The 13,974-nt window shown below is 45.9% G+C and overlaps 1 long non-coding RNA gene across 1 annotated transcript; it reads left to right on the forward strand.

Annotated features, from left to right (window-relative positions):
* The first annotated feature begins 1,655 nt into the window (after positions 1-1,655).
* Positions 1,656-8,553, forward strand: LOC128108420 (uncharacterized). The gene is made up of 3 exons (XR_008217466.1): positions 1,656-3,915; positions 4,420-4,575; positions 5,410-8,553. It is a non-coding gene; the product is annotated as an uncharacterized LOC128108420 (long non-coding RNA).
* Positions 8,554-13,974: the final 5,421 nt, after the last annotated feature.

The following is a 13,974-nucleotide window of genomic DNA, read 5'->3' on the forward strand; positions in this document are numbered from 1 at the left end:
CAGACACACTTACTGTGAGTTGTAACTGAGGAGGCTTGTGACACTCCATGATCTGCTGAAAGCCACACACTAACAGAAGAACAGCTGGGATTTGAACTGGGGATTCCAGTTTCTAGCAGGGAACGTTTCCATCAAGCCTCTTCCTTGGGACTCTGGCAGTTTCTGAGGAGCTAAGCAAGTGCTTGCACTTTTTATGGTGGTGGTAGGCTTTTTGTTTGTTTGATTAATTTTTTTTTTGATTTAAATTATCTTTGGGATTTTTTCTTTATTAAGAAATTTTCTACTCTCTCTACATACCACCCACAGATCCCACCTCTTCCCTCCTCCCACCTCCCAGCCCTTCCTCCCAAGCCACCCCACATCCCCACATCCCCCAAATCAAGGTCTCCCATGGGGAGTCAGCAGAGCCTGGCACACTGAGCCTAGGCAGGTCCAAGCCCCTCCCCACTGCACCAAGGCTGTGCAAGGCTTCACACCACAGGCACCAGATACCCTATCATCAGAGCCTTTGTCCAGTGACTGATGGAGGGATATTTTTTAATATTTAATTTATTTATTTTTGTGTGTGTGTGTATGTGTGTGTGTGTGTGTGTGTGTGTGTGTGTGTGTGTGTGTGTGTGTGTGTGTAGGGTTGTATGATACCATGGTGCACCAGTGGAGGTCAGAGAAAAGTTTTGGTTTCCTTGTTTGCTATGTGAGTTCTGGGGCTAGAACTCAAGTCCTCAGGCTTGGCGACAAGCGCCTTTACCCTCTAAGCCACCTCGTCAGCCTATTGGGCTGGTTTTAATAGTGTAGTTAATTTAAGACTTACTCAGCACTCACTGTCTTGGCAAGCCAGGCTTTCCCCAAAGTCAGAGAAGGTTAATTTCGTGTGTCATCTTCTCAAGGCCATGGTGCCCAGCTGTTCTGTCAATTACCGGTGCAGATGTGGCAGCGATAGCGTCTATTATCTGGGATCAGCATTTAAGTCAGCAGACTTTAAACCTTTCCTAATCTCATGCAGGCCTTGTCTAATCAGCAGTGGAAAGCCTTGGGGGGAAAAAAGGCTGGGACCCAACCCAGTCAGTAAAGCACGTGTGTTAGTTACTTTCCTTCCTGATGTGAGACAAATATCTGACCACACCACAAAAGAGGGGAGGGTTTATTGTGGCTACAGTTCCAAGGGGTCCATCACAGGAGGGAAAGGATGGTGGCCGGAGCAGGAGGCCAGTGGGTTACATTGCATCAGAGGTCTGGAAGTAGAGACTGAACAGGGAGTCAGGACTGTAAAAGCTCCAAGTCCACCCCCAGTCACCCAGTTCCTTCAGCAAGGCTCTTCCTAAAGGCTCCATGACCGTCTCAAGCGGTGCCACGAGCTGGCGTCGTGTGCGAACACAAGGGGCTGTGGTGGGCATTTTGATTCCAAACCCCAATAACAGATGAGCACAAGCATGAAACCTTAGTTTGACCCATGGCCGGAGTCTGTAGACCCAGCATAGAGGATGAAGGGACAGAGAGATCCCTGGAGTGCAACGGCCAGCCAGTCTAGCTGAATCCATGAGCTCCAGGTTCAGTAGGAGAACTTATCTCAAAAAAAAAATGAAGTGGAGAGAAATGAGGAAGACTTACTGTCTGGCCTCTACACATGCACACACACACACACACACACACACACACACACACACACACATGTACACCTACTCTCATACACATGTGGGTACACCAACAGAAAATATGTATACACACATACATACAGAGATCTTCCGGAGATGAAGGGATTCTCCCTCCAGACTGACTTTGGACTCCAGAGTAGAATGAGTGACTGACTGAATTTCCACCTGGCTGGTCAGTCCTCAGTATTTTACACTCACTGACCTCTATATTTCTGTGGACCAGTTCCTTAAAATGAATCTCTCTTTGTGGATCTACATCATTCGTAATGGCAAGTGCCCATGTGTTCTATTGATCGGCTTCCCGGGAGAATGTTCACTAATGTCCTATCTGATGCCTTCCCGGTAGATGGTGAAATTGGTGATGAAGTGGAGATGGTGATGGTGTCCACACGATGTGCGCACTGCCTGGTGGACGTGTCCGCGTAATGATCACACTGTACTGAATGGAGAGCTTTGTTCCCTATCCTACAAATGAGGAAACTGTTGAGTTATCAATATAGGGAAGCTTTTAGTATGGGACAGAGAATGGAAACAGGCTTCGAGCCCTAAGCTGGACCAAACTTTCTAGACTTCATGTGGCCATCCATCTTCTTTGCAGCCTTACTAAGAGCTCATCATGGCAAAAATTCCATAGCTGGTCATAGTTTTCAGATATGATATTTTCTCTGGGTAGGAACAAAAGTCCATTGATCTAGTATTATTTGGGCGCATGTAATAGAATGCTTTGACAGAGGACAAGGACAGGGGTGAGATCAGCCATTTGGATTGTTTACCTCTTTTCTAAGTCTGTCCACAATGATTCCAGTATCTGTCACCTGGGATCTCAAAAAACAGAAAAACAAATATACAGCGTCTGTGTGTGGGGTGGAGACCAAGGTCTGGCTCTTGCCATTTGGTTTCGTTTGGGGCACAGGGTGGTGCAGAGTATGGTTGAGACGGTAAGGAATGACCCAAGACTGGCACCTTCTCTTTGCCTGCATTGTGTCCTTGGGGAGTGCAAACTGATGTTCCTGAGAGATGAGAAAAGACAGGTGAGCTTGCGAGCGGGTGCCCGCCACCTGTCCCTGTGCAGTACTTGAACTAGGTGACATTTGTCTCACCTGTCACATTGCACAGGCACAGTTATGTGAAACCTTGGGAGAATCAGCTGTCTGTCTTTCTCTCGCAGGGAGAAACTCCATGCTTTGTCTTGCATGGAAACTCCATCCAAGCTTCGGAAATTGAAAGTACAGTCGGAGCACCTCCTTTACAGGCTCTTATTTTTCAGATCCTCTCTCCTTCGCAGGGTGGCAGAGTGGCTGGGGATTAGAGTGAAGTCATGGGTAGGTCACCTCTCCTAGGCTGTCCAAAGCCAGTGACATGCAAGACAAAGCAATTGCCCACTACCACTCTGATGGAGTGCCAGGGATTTCTGCAATTACCTTAATCCATTCCTCCTGGCATGAACTTTACAGGAAAGCCACTGCCTGTCACTGTCCCCCCGAACCCCTCTCTAATCTCTGTCCGCACAGCACCCCTGCAGATGCCATGTTCCCTGCCTCCCTGAGCCCAGTGTCACCGTGAGGCCAGCTGTGGAGGGCAGATTGCTAAATCTGGCCTCCTAGAGGCAGGAAATTCTACGATGAAGTAGTGCTGGCTGCTCCAGCCACCCTGTGGGGCTGAGGCCTGGTGTTAGGCAGGCCCAGAAAGTTCTGGAAGGTTGCCGTATGACTCAGGCAATCTCTTGCAGAGAAGATCCTCCCTCCACCACTGGCAGAGCCTGTTGTTGAGAGCTTGCCTTGTTTAGGATTTAAATTTGGGCATGTGCCCAGGAAAAGCCCCTCTCTTCCAACAAAGAGTCGCCAGCTACCAAAGCTAACATGGTGAAGAGAAGATATCTGGTCCTGCCTGTGGTCTGAACACCCAGGGGCCAATCTGTTTGTATTCAAATATTCGGTTGTTTCTCTTCTTTCCATGTGGCCTGCACTTGCTTTTGGGAGGCTGCTCATTTACATACAAGAGCTGCTGGGAGACTTCAGTCAGTCTCTTGACTCCTGTGGGCCCTCCAGACCACAGCTCTTGGGCCTTAGTTTACTCCTTGTATATCAGTTAGTAATTAACTTTTTTTGTTTCGTTTTGTTTTTCGAGACAAGATTTCTCCATGTATCCCTGGCTGTCCTGGAAACTCACTCTGTAGACCAGGCTGGCCCTGAACTCAGAGATTCATCTTCCTCTGCCTCCTGAGTGTTGTGGTCAAAGGCGTGAGCTGCCATCGCCTGGCTTAGTAAGTAACACTTTTTTCTTTTTAGTTTAATGTTTATTTGATTTTCAAAGTGTGTGTACCTGTGTGTGTGTGTGTATGTGTGTGTGTGTGTGTGTGTGTGTGTGTGTGTGTGTGTGTGTGTGTATGTGTGTGTGTGTATTCATGTGTGCATGTGAGTGCAAGGTGTCTTTGGAGGCCAGAAGAGGACAGTGGATCCTCTTGAGCTGGAGTTACAGGCAGTTGTGAGCTACCCTACGTGGGAGCTGGAAACTGAACCCCGGTTCTTCTAAAGGGCAACAAGCACTCATCGCCACTGGGTCATCTCCCTGGGGCCATGAATAACAGTTTCTTGTTTTCCAAGGTCTTTGTGAGGATTGAGTAAGATGGTACGATGGTTAATATTGGTGTCAGTTTGGCAAGATCTAGACTCACCAAGGGGATAGTCCTGTGGGAGGGACTTGAAAATTACATTAACGGAAGCAGGAAGACCCGCTCTAAATGTGGGTGGTTCTATGTATACCACAGGATGAGGTCTTCAGCTGGATAAAAAGGGAAAGAGTGAGCTGAGCAGCAGCGAGCATCTCTCTCTGATTCATAACTACTATGCAGTGTGACCAGCCGCCTCAAGCCCCTGCTGTGTATCCTCCTCAGCCATAATGGACTCTACCCTCCAACTGCTAGGTAAAGTAAGCTCCTCCTTCCTTGAGTGGCTTTCATCACAGACACGAGAAATTAGCTAATACGGATCGTGAATACGCCGTGCCTAGTGTATAGCGGGCGCTTAACAAGTGTGCTGTGTCAATGAGATCAGCTGTTCCTAATGTGCACGCCTCCAGGGCTTCCGTTCATTTTATTGTTAAAGACAACGTCGTGTAACACTTTTCTGTCTGCTAGTGAGGTGCACACTATAGTTCTCATTTTTTAAAAGAAGATGGCAGATGTGAAGAAATGGTAAACTATGGCCTATGGACCGATTCGGCCTACTGTTTGTTTTTGTCAATAAATTTTTAAATATTATTTTTTTGAGACGAAGTCTCACTATATAGCCCTGGCTGAAGTCAAACTTGCTAAGTAGACCAGGCTGGCCTTGAATTCACAGAGATCCACCTACCTCTTTCTCCTGAGTCCAGGGATTAAAGATGTGCACAACCACACCCACCCTATCCACAAAGATTTATTGGCCCACAACCACAGCCATTTGCTCCCATGTTGCCTGTGGCCTCTCTAGGGCTGCAAAAGTCACGTTGAGAGGCTGATGCTTTTGAAGGCTAAAATGTTGACTTTTGGTCCCCGGGCAGAGAAGGTTTGCTGATCTATGGGATGGGTTGTCAGAGGTGGAGTCAGGATGCAAATGATGCTCATAGCCACTGATGCATTAACCTGGGTTCACACTGGAATCACATTTTCTCTCGATAGAAAAAGACACGGTGGAAGCCCGTAGACAGGGAACTCTGAAGACGCTCTTTGGGTGTTTGAACATTAATCTAAAGCCCACCTTGGCATCCTTATCCACAGCTTCCGACACTGCAGAGACCTGCAACCTGGACTTGTGTGTGCCCTAAGTCCCGGCTACTTAGGCTGTGCACCTCCTTTTCAGCTGAGTCAGAGGCCTCGCCGAAGCTTTTTAAAGAGCTGCCCGGTGGAGACAAGCTTACTCTCAGAGGCACAGCCAATCCCATCAGCAGAAACACAGCTCGCCTGCCCCTGCCTCTTTCTCCCAAGAATCTACATTGTGCGCCAAGTCCAGTTCCTGGAGCAGAGAGAAGCAGAGGCAAGTTGTGGTGCCTCCTTTAAGTGTCTACTGGGTAACGGGACAAAAATAGGCAAAGAACCAGCAAGAAATCGTGGTGTGTTACCTGCTAAAGGGATGTATTATTTAGTAGGTCCAGAATTCAAGTGTGAGAGGGGACCAAGGAGAAACACTGAGGCCATAGTACAGAGAGAGGTAGCCTTCCTGGGCCCCATTGTACAGGTTCATGCAATCAGATGTCTTCTTGAGGGTAACGTGAGGTCCCTGGGGGTGAGACAGGGAGGGATCTCAGGCCTGCCCTCTACCTGCAGGGCCCATAGCCAGTCATCTTCTGTAGTTTCTTCCCTCCAGTACTGATCAATCTTTATTGTCAACTTGGTTTGATTTAAAGTCACCTAGCAGCTATACCTCCGGGTATATCTGTGCCGATGTTCCCAGAGAGGATTAATTGAGAAGATTCATGCTGAGTGTGGACTGTACAGTGTCATAGGGTTGGAGTCTGAGACTGGACAAAAAGAAGAAATTGCGACAAGAACCAGCATCCATCTCATGGTTTCCTGACTCTGTACACTTCCCCAGCCTCCAGCCAGCTTTGTCCACATCCTATTCCCTGGTAAGAGGCCATTCCTCAACGACACTGCAGGCCTGGCTACAGCTCCATCTTCAGGAGACAAGACCCGCACAGGGCCAGAAGGCACAGAGTGTGGTGATATATTGTGTACCCTAATAAACTTGCCTGAGAATCAGAGGACAGAGCCAGCCACTAGATTAGACATAGAGGTCAGGCAGTGGTGGCATACACTTTTAATCCCAGCACTTGAGATCTCTTGACTTTGCTTGGGAAGCATACATGACTTTAATCCCAGGAAGTAATATGGCAGGGCAGACAGAGAAAGGTATATAAGGCATGAGGAAACAGGAACTCACTCTCTTGAAGCTCAGAGTTTCTTAGAGGTAAGAGCTATTTGCTTGCTGTTCTGCTTCTTTGATCTTTCAGCTTTCACCCTGATATCTGGCTCTGTTTTTCCATTTTATTCTATTTTATTTTTTTTATTAAGAGACCATCTAAGATTCAAACAACAACAGAGATCCTGCATGTCTAGAATGTCTAGAACCTGGTCTAGAATTGTCTGGGGGGGAGGGTCAGGTGGGAGGAAGGTTTGTCAGTGGGCTTGGTTGGGAGCAGTCACTTGATCTATAACTTACAGCCCTATGAGCAGAGGTCCAGCTCCAGGGAAGTGGAACTGGATCCTCTTCAGTGCAGAAACCAGAAAAGAAACTGTGTGGGCTTTATCATGACCAGGGACCTGGCACAAATGACTTACGGGGAGGAAAGACTTCCTTTATCTCACAGATTCAGAAGGTGTACCACAGAGGAGGACAGATCCAAACGGAACATCTCACACCATGGTGACCAGAGAGAAAAACTGACTGCCTGGCCAGCTCTTTCACCCTCCCCCTTCTATTCCATACAGAACCCTAGCCTGTAGGATGTTGTGCCCATGTTCTTCCTTCTTTAGCTAATCCATCCAGGAAACACCCTCAGAGACACATCCAGATATATGCTTTTCCAGTCTCTTAGGCTCTTCTCAATTCACTCAAGGTGACAATCAAAATGAACCATCAGGGACCTCAAGGCCAGGATACCCCCTATCCCCTGATTAGACTGGGTGGAAGAGATGGGGTGGGGCCAGTTGCAAAGGCTGCTCACGGGCTGTCAGTGCTGGCCTGGACCTAGGTGAAGGGCATGAAATTGAAGGGTGGGATTTTAAAACAACTAGGAAATGGACACGTGTGGTCCTCTCAGTTGGTGCTGCAGTCTGCTCTGCCCTCTTCTCAGGCTCAGAGAGCCCTCAAGCATGGAGGAGGACAGAAGAGGAAGAGCAGGGTTCTATGTGAGGGTAGACGAGCCAGCTAAGGAAGACAGTGTGGAGGGGAAGTAGAGAGAAGGCACAATGACAAGAGCAAACAGGAGAAGACCGAGGCCATGAAGGAACTGTGATGAACCAGCCTGTGCATGTTCCACAGGGCGGTTGTGAAGGGAGGAGGGGCCAGCGGTAAAAGGAGCTCCGGCATGTGGCAGTGAGGTACAAACATGTTAGGGAGGGGAAGGGTATTGCAGGAGATGCTTTCTGAGAGATGGGGGATGGGGAGTGGATCCATATACCTTCCCAACCAGGCAGCTCTGAGATCACTACCTCTCTCCTTTGGGGACAGGTAAGAGAACAGAAAACATTCAACCTCGAGAACGTGGAGATTAAGAAATACCAATGACCATACACGTGTACCAAGGAAAATGGAATACATTAATGTTCAGCACAACAACCACACATCTAAATAAAGACACCAATATTGCAACTTCAATGTTAAAGGCCAAGCGTACTGGGATTTTGTTGTTGTTTTTGAGAAAGAATGTCACTCTGCAGCTTCATCAATCCTCCTGGCTTGGTTTCCTGAGTATTGGAATGAAAGATGGGAGCACACCATCTTCAATGAACTCTGCAGCCAAGTTGTTATCCGGGACTGCATGATCTTGGAGGACTCCAGGGTCAGTTACCTCTAGTTGGAACATTGTCTCAATGCTCTTTGCTCCAAACAGGGCCCCCTTCCAAGAAGATATTATATTCTGCCCATCATAGCTTGATTTTTATGGGCATTTAAAATCACACTAGCAAAACACACTGGCTTTGTGGGGAGGTGTGGAAGTGACTCCAGGACACTGGGCTGCCAACATTCATTTTCCTCATGAGCTTGAATGCCCTAAAATACTGCCCTTGAGGCTCTTCCTAGACAAGTTGGCCCTGTCAGCCTTGCAATACCTTGGAATGAGAAGGTCTCTCCTGAGGATTGCCAAGTAGTTTGGAAAGAGGCAGGCTCTTCGTTCTGAGGATGCTGGCTAACCTTTTTCATTTCAGGTCACCTCAGTCAACTTGCCTACTGAGTCTCGGGCTACTGGTTTCTATGCTCTCTATTCAATAGCGTTTAACAAGTGAGGTGAGGCCTAAAATTAAGCCCCAATGCAGTGTGTCTTGTGGTTTCTGGTGAAATAGAAAGGGCCTCAAATGGCCTAACCACAGGTTCCCCTTTCCACCATGTTTCTACTACAGATAAGGTCCCCTTAGCAACTTTCTCATGAAATGAACCAAGTGGAATTCTGGCTTGTCCCTGACTTGTGAGTTTCCCTTTCTTGTTAGTCTGCAGAATTATTCAAACAAGGGCACCACCATGTCCTCATGCTGTGAATTTCATAGCTCACTGTTTCAGAGTGCAGTCCTTAAGAAACTGGCACAGGTCAATGCATCAATTCCTGGTGCTGTGACAAGTACCTAGGAAGAGGCTCAAGGAAAGGCTTGGTGGTCCGGCTCATCATGGCGGGGAAGGCACATTGGTAAGAACATGAGAAGACTGGTCACATTGTGTCTGCAGGGAGGAAGCAGATGAAGGACAGTGCTGGGTTCTATTTAACCTTTCTGAGCTTTTATTCAGTCTGAGACCCTTGCTCATGGGATGGTTTTACCCACATTCAAGGAGGGACCTTAGATAAGCTACTCTGGGATTTCCTTAGAGACACACAGAGAACTGTGTCTCCTAGGTGATTCCAAACTCAGTCAAGTTGGTGGTGGATGTCAACTATCGCAGGCAGTGAGTCCTTCCTCCCTTTGAGTGCTTGTGACAAATAATCCACCCTTGTCGTCTGTCTGTTATCAAGAGTCGGTATCCCACTGTTCCTAAGGCCTAGGAAGAGAATCTTCCCTTCACCAACAAATTCAGTAGGAGGTCTTTAAATAATACAGATAAACAACAGACCCTTCTGCACTCCCCAAGTTTTAGCTGTGGGACTTGGGCAAATCATTTAGCTTCCCAGAGTCTGAGTTGCCTGGAGTGTTGACCAGCACCTGATTCATGAGTTACTGGGAAGACAATGAGTGTAATTTACTCAACAACTCTTCTGTGAGGATTTTGTTGGAATCAAGAACAGGAACTGTAGTGATAAACGTAGTCAGGAGTTCTGGCCACAGAGAACTGATACTCTTGAGGGGCCATAGAAACATGCATTTAGAAATGAATAATGTGGATATAGTATAAAGTATTAGGAAGAAAATCGTTCATTAGATCACAGGAGTAGGGCAGCATGTGAGTAGGTGTTTGTCTTAGAGTTTCTATTGTGTGTTCTCCATGACCCCTTCATGCCTTCAAAACCAGTACCACCTGGGTGACTCTTCTACTACCAAGTTCAGTGGCCAGCGTGAGGCACAACCTTGGCTGCCTCTGGAACACAGCTTTTGTGTGTGACGTTCAGGAAACACTTTCCAGAAGATTTCACCTCAATGATGGTCTCTTCTTGATCATCGCTGCCTTCTCTGGCTAATAAGCATCTACTGTCCCAGTAAAGAAAAGGTTTTTGCTTTAGTGGCTGTAGTCTCTTGTTAATGACAGCCAATTCTTCAGCTCCAGCTGACCAGACACCACAGATTCTTCACTCAAATGACCCAGTAGAGTCTTTGCTTCCTTAGGAAACTTCACAAGCCAGGCCTCCATCATCTGCACTGTTTGCAATATTCTTACCTTCCAGGCTCCTTCAGAAGAGCTCACTGAGCTCTCAACACTCAATGGCTTTTCCAGCCCAAAGTTCCAAAGTCCTTCCACAGTTGTACCCCAGACAACCTGGTTAGGTCTGTCCACTATCCTGGTACTAACTTATCTTAGTTAGGGTTTCTCTTTTTTTCTTCTTTCTTTCTTCGTTTCTTTTTTTCTTCCTTCCTTCCTTCCTTTCTTTTTCTTTTTTTTTTCTATTTTTTTGTTTGTTTTTTGAGACAGGGTTTCTCTGTGTAACAGTTTTTGCTGTCCTAGAACTCACTTTGTAGAACAGGCTGGCCTCCAACTCAGAGATCCACCTGCCTCTTCCTCTGAGTGCTGGGATTAAAGGTGTGCATAGTTAGGGTTTCTATTGTTGCAATGAAACACCACAATCAAAAACCAAAACCAAGTTGAGGAGAAAAGGTTATTGGCTTACATTTCCACATTGTAGTCCATCATTGAAGGAAGTCAGGACAAGAACTAGAAACAGAGCATGAACCTGGAGGCAGGAGCTGACGTGGAGGCCCTGGAGGAGTGCTGCTCACTGGCTTGCTCCCCATGGCTTTCTCAGCCTGCTCTCTTACAGAACCCAGGACCATTAGCCTGGGGATGGCTCCACCCACAATGGGCTGGGTCCTCTCACATTGGTCACTAATTAAGAAAATGCCCTATAGCCGGACCTTATGGAGGCATTTTCTCAGTTGAGGTCCCTTCCTTTCAGATGACTTTAGCTTGGGTCAAGTTGACATAAAACTAGCCCGGACAGTGTTAGTTATGGACATTGGTGGGACCTGCTGAGATGAGAATGTTACCAAGTTATGAAGTCTGAGTCATGAGAGCTTAACCACTGGAAGATTCTAGAAGGAAGCAATCAGGAAAAATGACATAAGGGTGAGGGCTGAGTAGGCACGTTGGACGAATCTGAAAGCAACCGGTGATGCTCAAGAGGAAGACAGAAGGACTATCCACAGTCCTTAGGGACAGAAAGTACCTTCTACAGGAAGCCCTCCAAGGTCAGCACTCCCCAGGCAACCATCACACCGCTTTGCAGTAAGATACAAGCTCAGTAATTCAGATGAGAGTTAGGCAAAGAGGGGAACCCCTAAGAGGAAGGCGAGTGGGTTTCTTGTCTAAGCTAGTGAAGTATCTGCAAGTAAGGCCATCTTACAGGAAACACAGCCCATTTAGAAATGGATAGAAGCAGAGCGACACTGAGTCTGACCATAGAGAACCTGCTAAGAACTGCTTTAGTGAATGAGTGCAACCAACTGTCTCATTCTTTTTTTTTTTTTCATTCGGTCCTGGGGCTTGAACCCAGGGCTTTATGAATGCTAGAGCATCAGCAAATGGAAATGCTGAGATCCTACCAGTAATTTTCAGGCATGAGAAGAGAAGTACCTCAGTTTTGCAACCTATCTCCATTATTTCTGGATACACAAAGTTTGGACAATGTTCTAAGGAGCTATGAGCCTCAGTTTTCCGGTCTATAAAATGGGAGTGTTGGTGACGGTAGTATACATTTAGCTATTAGAAATCTTATCAGAGAGCCCCTGGCAGAGTCTCATATACTATGCACTTCCTGACAAGAGCCCAAACACTTCATAAGTCAGTTTCTAGAACATTTATCCATTAATGATTACTTGCTGTCTTCCAGTCACAAATGGTTTTGCTTTATCCCCAATTATCACAAGTTTCCAGGAAGTGACTAAGTGAGCTTCTGCTGTCCTATCTGCCCAATGCTTCCCGAGGTGAAGGGGACAATTGCGGACTGTTTCAAAATGTGATTCTTTAAACAGTTTCAGATGAGGGTTAAATAACACCAAATTCCATTCTTAAGACAAAATTATAAAGAAGCGACCTGGCAAAAATTCAAATTCTTCCAGGGTCAGCACTTCCTGAAATCAAAATAAATTCTCAGTTCATTCCTCTCTGGACGCTGCACCTCTGTATTGGGCAGTCTCGGCAGAGTGTGAGGCCAAGCTCTGACCACTCAGTAAGGCACAGAACCTCCTTGCCTTAGAAATAAAAGCTCAGCAGGAACCCCGCTGGATGTGCTTACTTGCTTCATTTAGCACAGCTAAACAGTCTTCGGCATAAGTAAAACTTTTCACCTCGCATAAATACTGTGGATGGTGGGGCCATATTTGAGACCTTGGGTCTATTTTTTTCTTTTTTTCTTTGGTTTTTCGAGACAGGGTTTCTCTGTGTAGCTTTGCACCTTTCCTGGATCTCTCTCTGTAGCCCAGGCTGGCCTCGAACTCACAGAGATCCACCTGGCTCTGCCTCCCAAGTGCTGGGATTAAAGGCGTGTGCCACCACTGCCTGGTTGGGTCTATTTTTTTTTTTTACAAAAATAATACACAGCCCATTTAGAAATGGATAGAAGCAGAGCGACACTGAGTCTGACCATAGAGAACCTGCTAAGAACTGCTTTAGTAAATGAGTGCAACCAACTGTCTCATTCTTTTTTTTTTTTTTCATTCGGTCCTGGGGCTTGAACCCAGGGCTTTATGAATGCTAGATCATCAGCAAATGGAAATGCTGAGATCCTACCAGTAATTTTCAGGCATGAGAAGAGAAGTACCTCAGTTTTGCAACCTATCTCCGAGGAAAATAAAAGCCACCTTTAACTGTATATGCTCAAATGTGTTGATACATCTAGCAGTTTTCCATCCCTCTTAGGCTCTTATTTCAATTCAGTTTTTCAGACAGGGTCTCACTATGTAGCCCAGGCTGGCCTCCAAGTCACAATCATACTGCCTTAACAGCCTGACTGTTGAAATCACAGGTGTATACCACCGTGCCCAACATCTCTGTCTATTTATAACTCTATTTATATCTTACATGTATTATTTTTATTCTATTTTTAAGTTATAATTATATCAAAAGCATGTGCATATTGTCAATAATATCCAAAAACATCTTAAGTGCCAGTGCCATATTGTATTATTTGGATTTGCCATGGTTTTCCTATTGATATCCTTACCACTGGCCATTTAGACTATAATTTTTTAGCATGTCATACATTATAAATAACACTGCGATATCAAATGAGGACAGCATGCCCACATCATTCATTAAAGTTTTACTGAGTTTCCCAATGTTCTTAACCTTATGTAAGGTGAGGAAGACCCCAAGTGGTACAGGACAGAGGTTGGCTGACTGGCTTTGGGCCAGCCTTAGCCAGTCTGCTTTTGGAAGTAAAGTTTACTGGAAAATAACTAAGTTTTCTTGCTCTTCTATCATCTATGACTGCTTTCCTTCAAGGGCAGAGTTGAGCAGTTTACGGTTGTGAGACCTTTGTTTTCTAACTGGGCCTTTATTAAGTCCCAGCACTCAGTAGGCAGAGGCAGGCAGATCTCTGAGTTCAAGGCCAGCCTGGTTTACAGAGTGAATTCTGGGATAGCCAGAACTAAACAGAGAAACCCTGTCTCAAAAACAAAAAACAAAACAAAACAAAAAAAAAACAAAAAAACAAAGAAACAAAACCAAAAAACAACAAAACAAAACAAACAAACAAAAAGTTAAAAAAAATAACTTTGTCAATTCCAGGTAAAGAATGCAAAATATCTCATCCCAAACCAACAGTCCTAGACTATGTCTTACCATCCATGATTGAAAAGTCCTAACTATTAGAATAATCTCTAGGGTGAATTAACATGTCATAATAAAAAAAGAAAGCTAAGCTAAACCCTCAAATGCAAACTTCAGGGTGTGACATGACATACTCCTTCTGATTCCTGTTCTTATAT

The sequence above is a fragment of the Peromyscus californicus genome, unplaced genomic scaffold (assembly GCF_007827085.1).
Source record: "Peromyscus californicus insignis strain IS unplaced genomic scaffold, ASM782708v3 Scaffold_13__1_contigs__length_99412109, whole genome shotgun sequence".
In the NCBI taxonomy this organism is placed as follows: domain Eukaryota; kingdom Metazoa; phylum Chordata; class Mammalia; order Rodentia; family Cricetidae; genus Peromyscus; species Peromyscus californicus.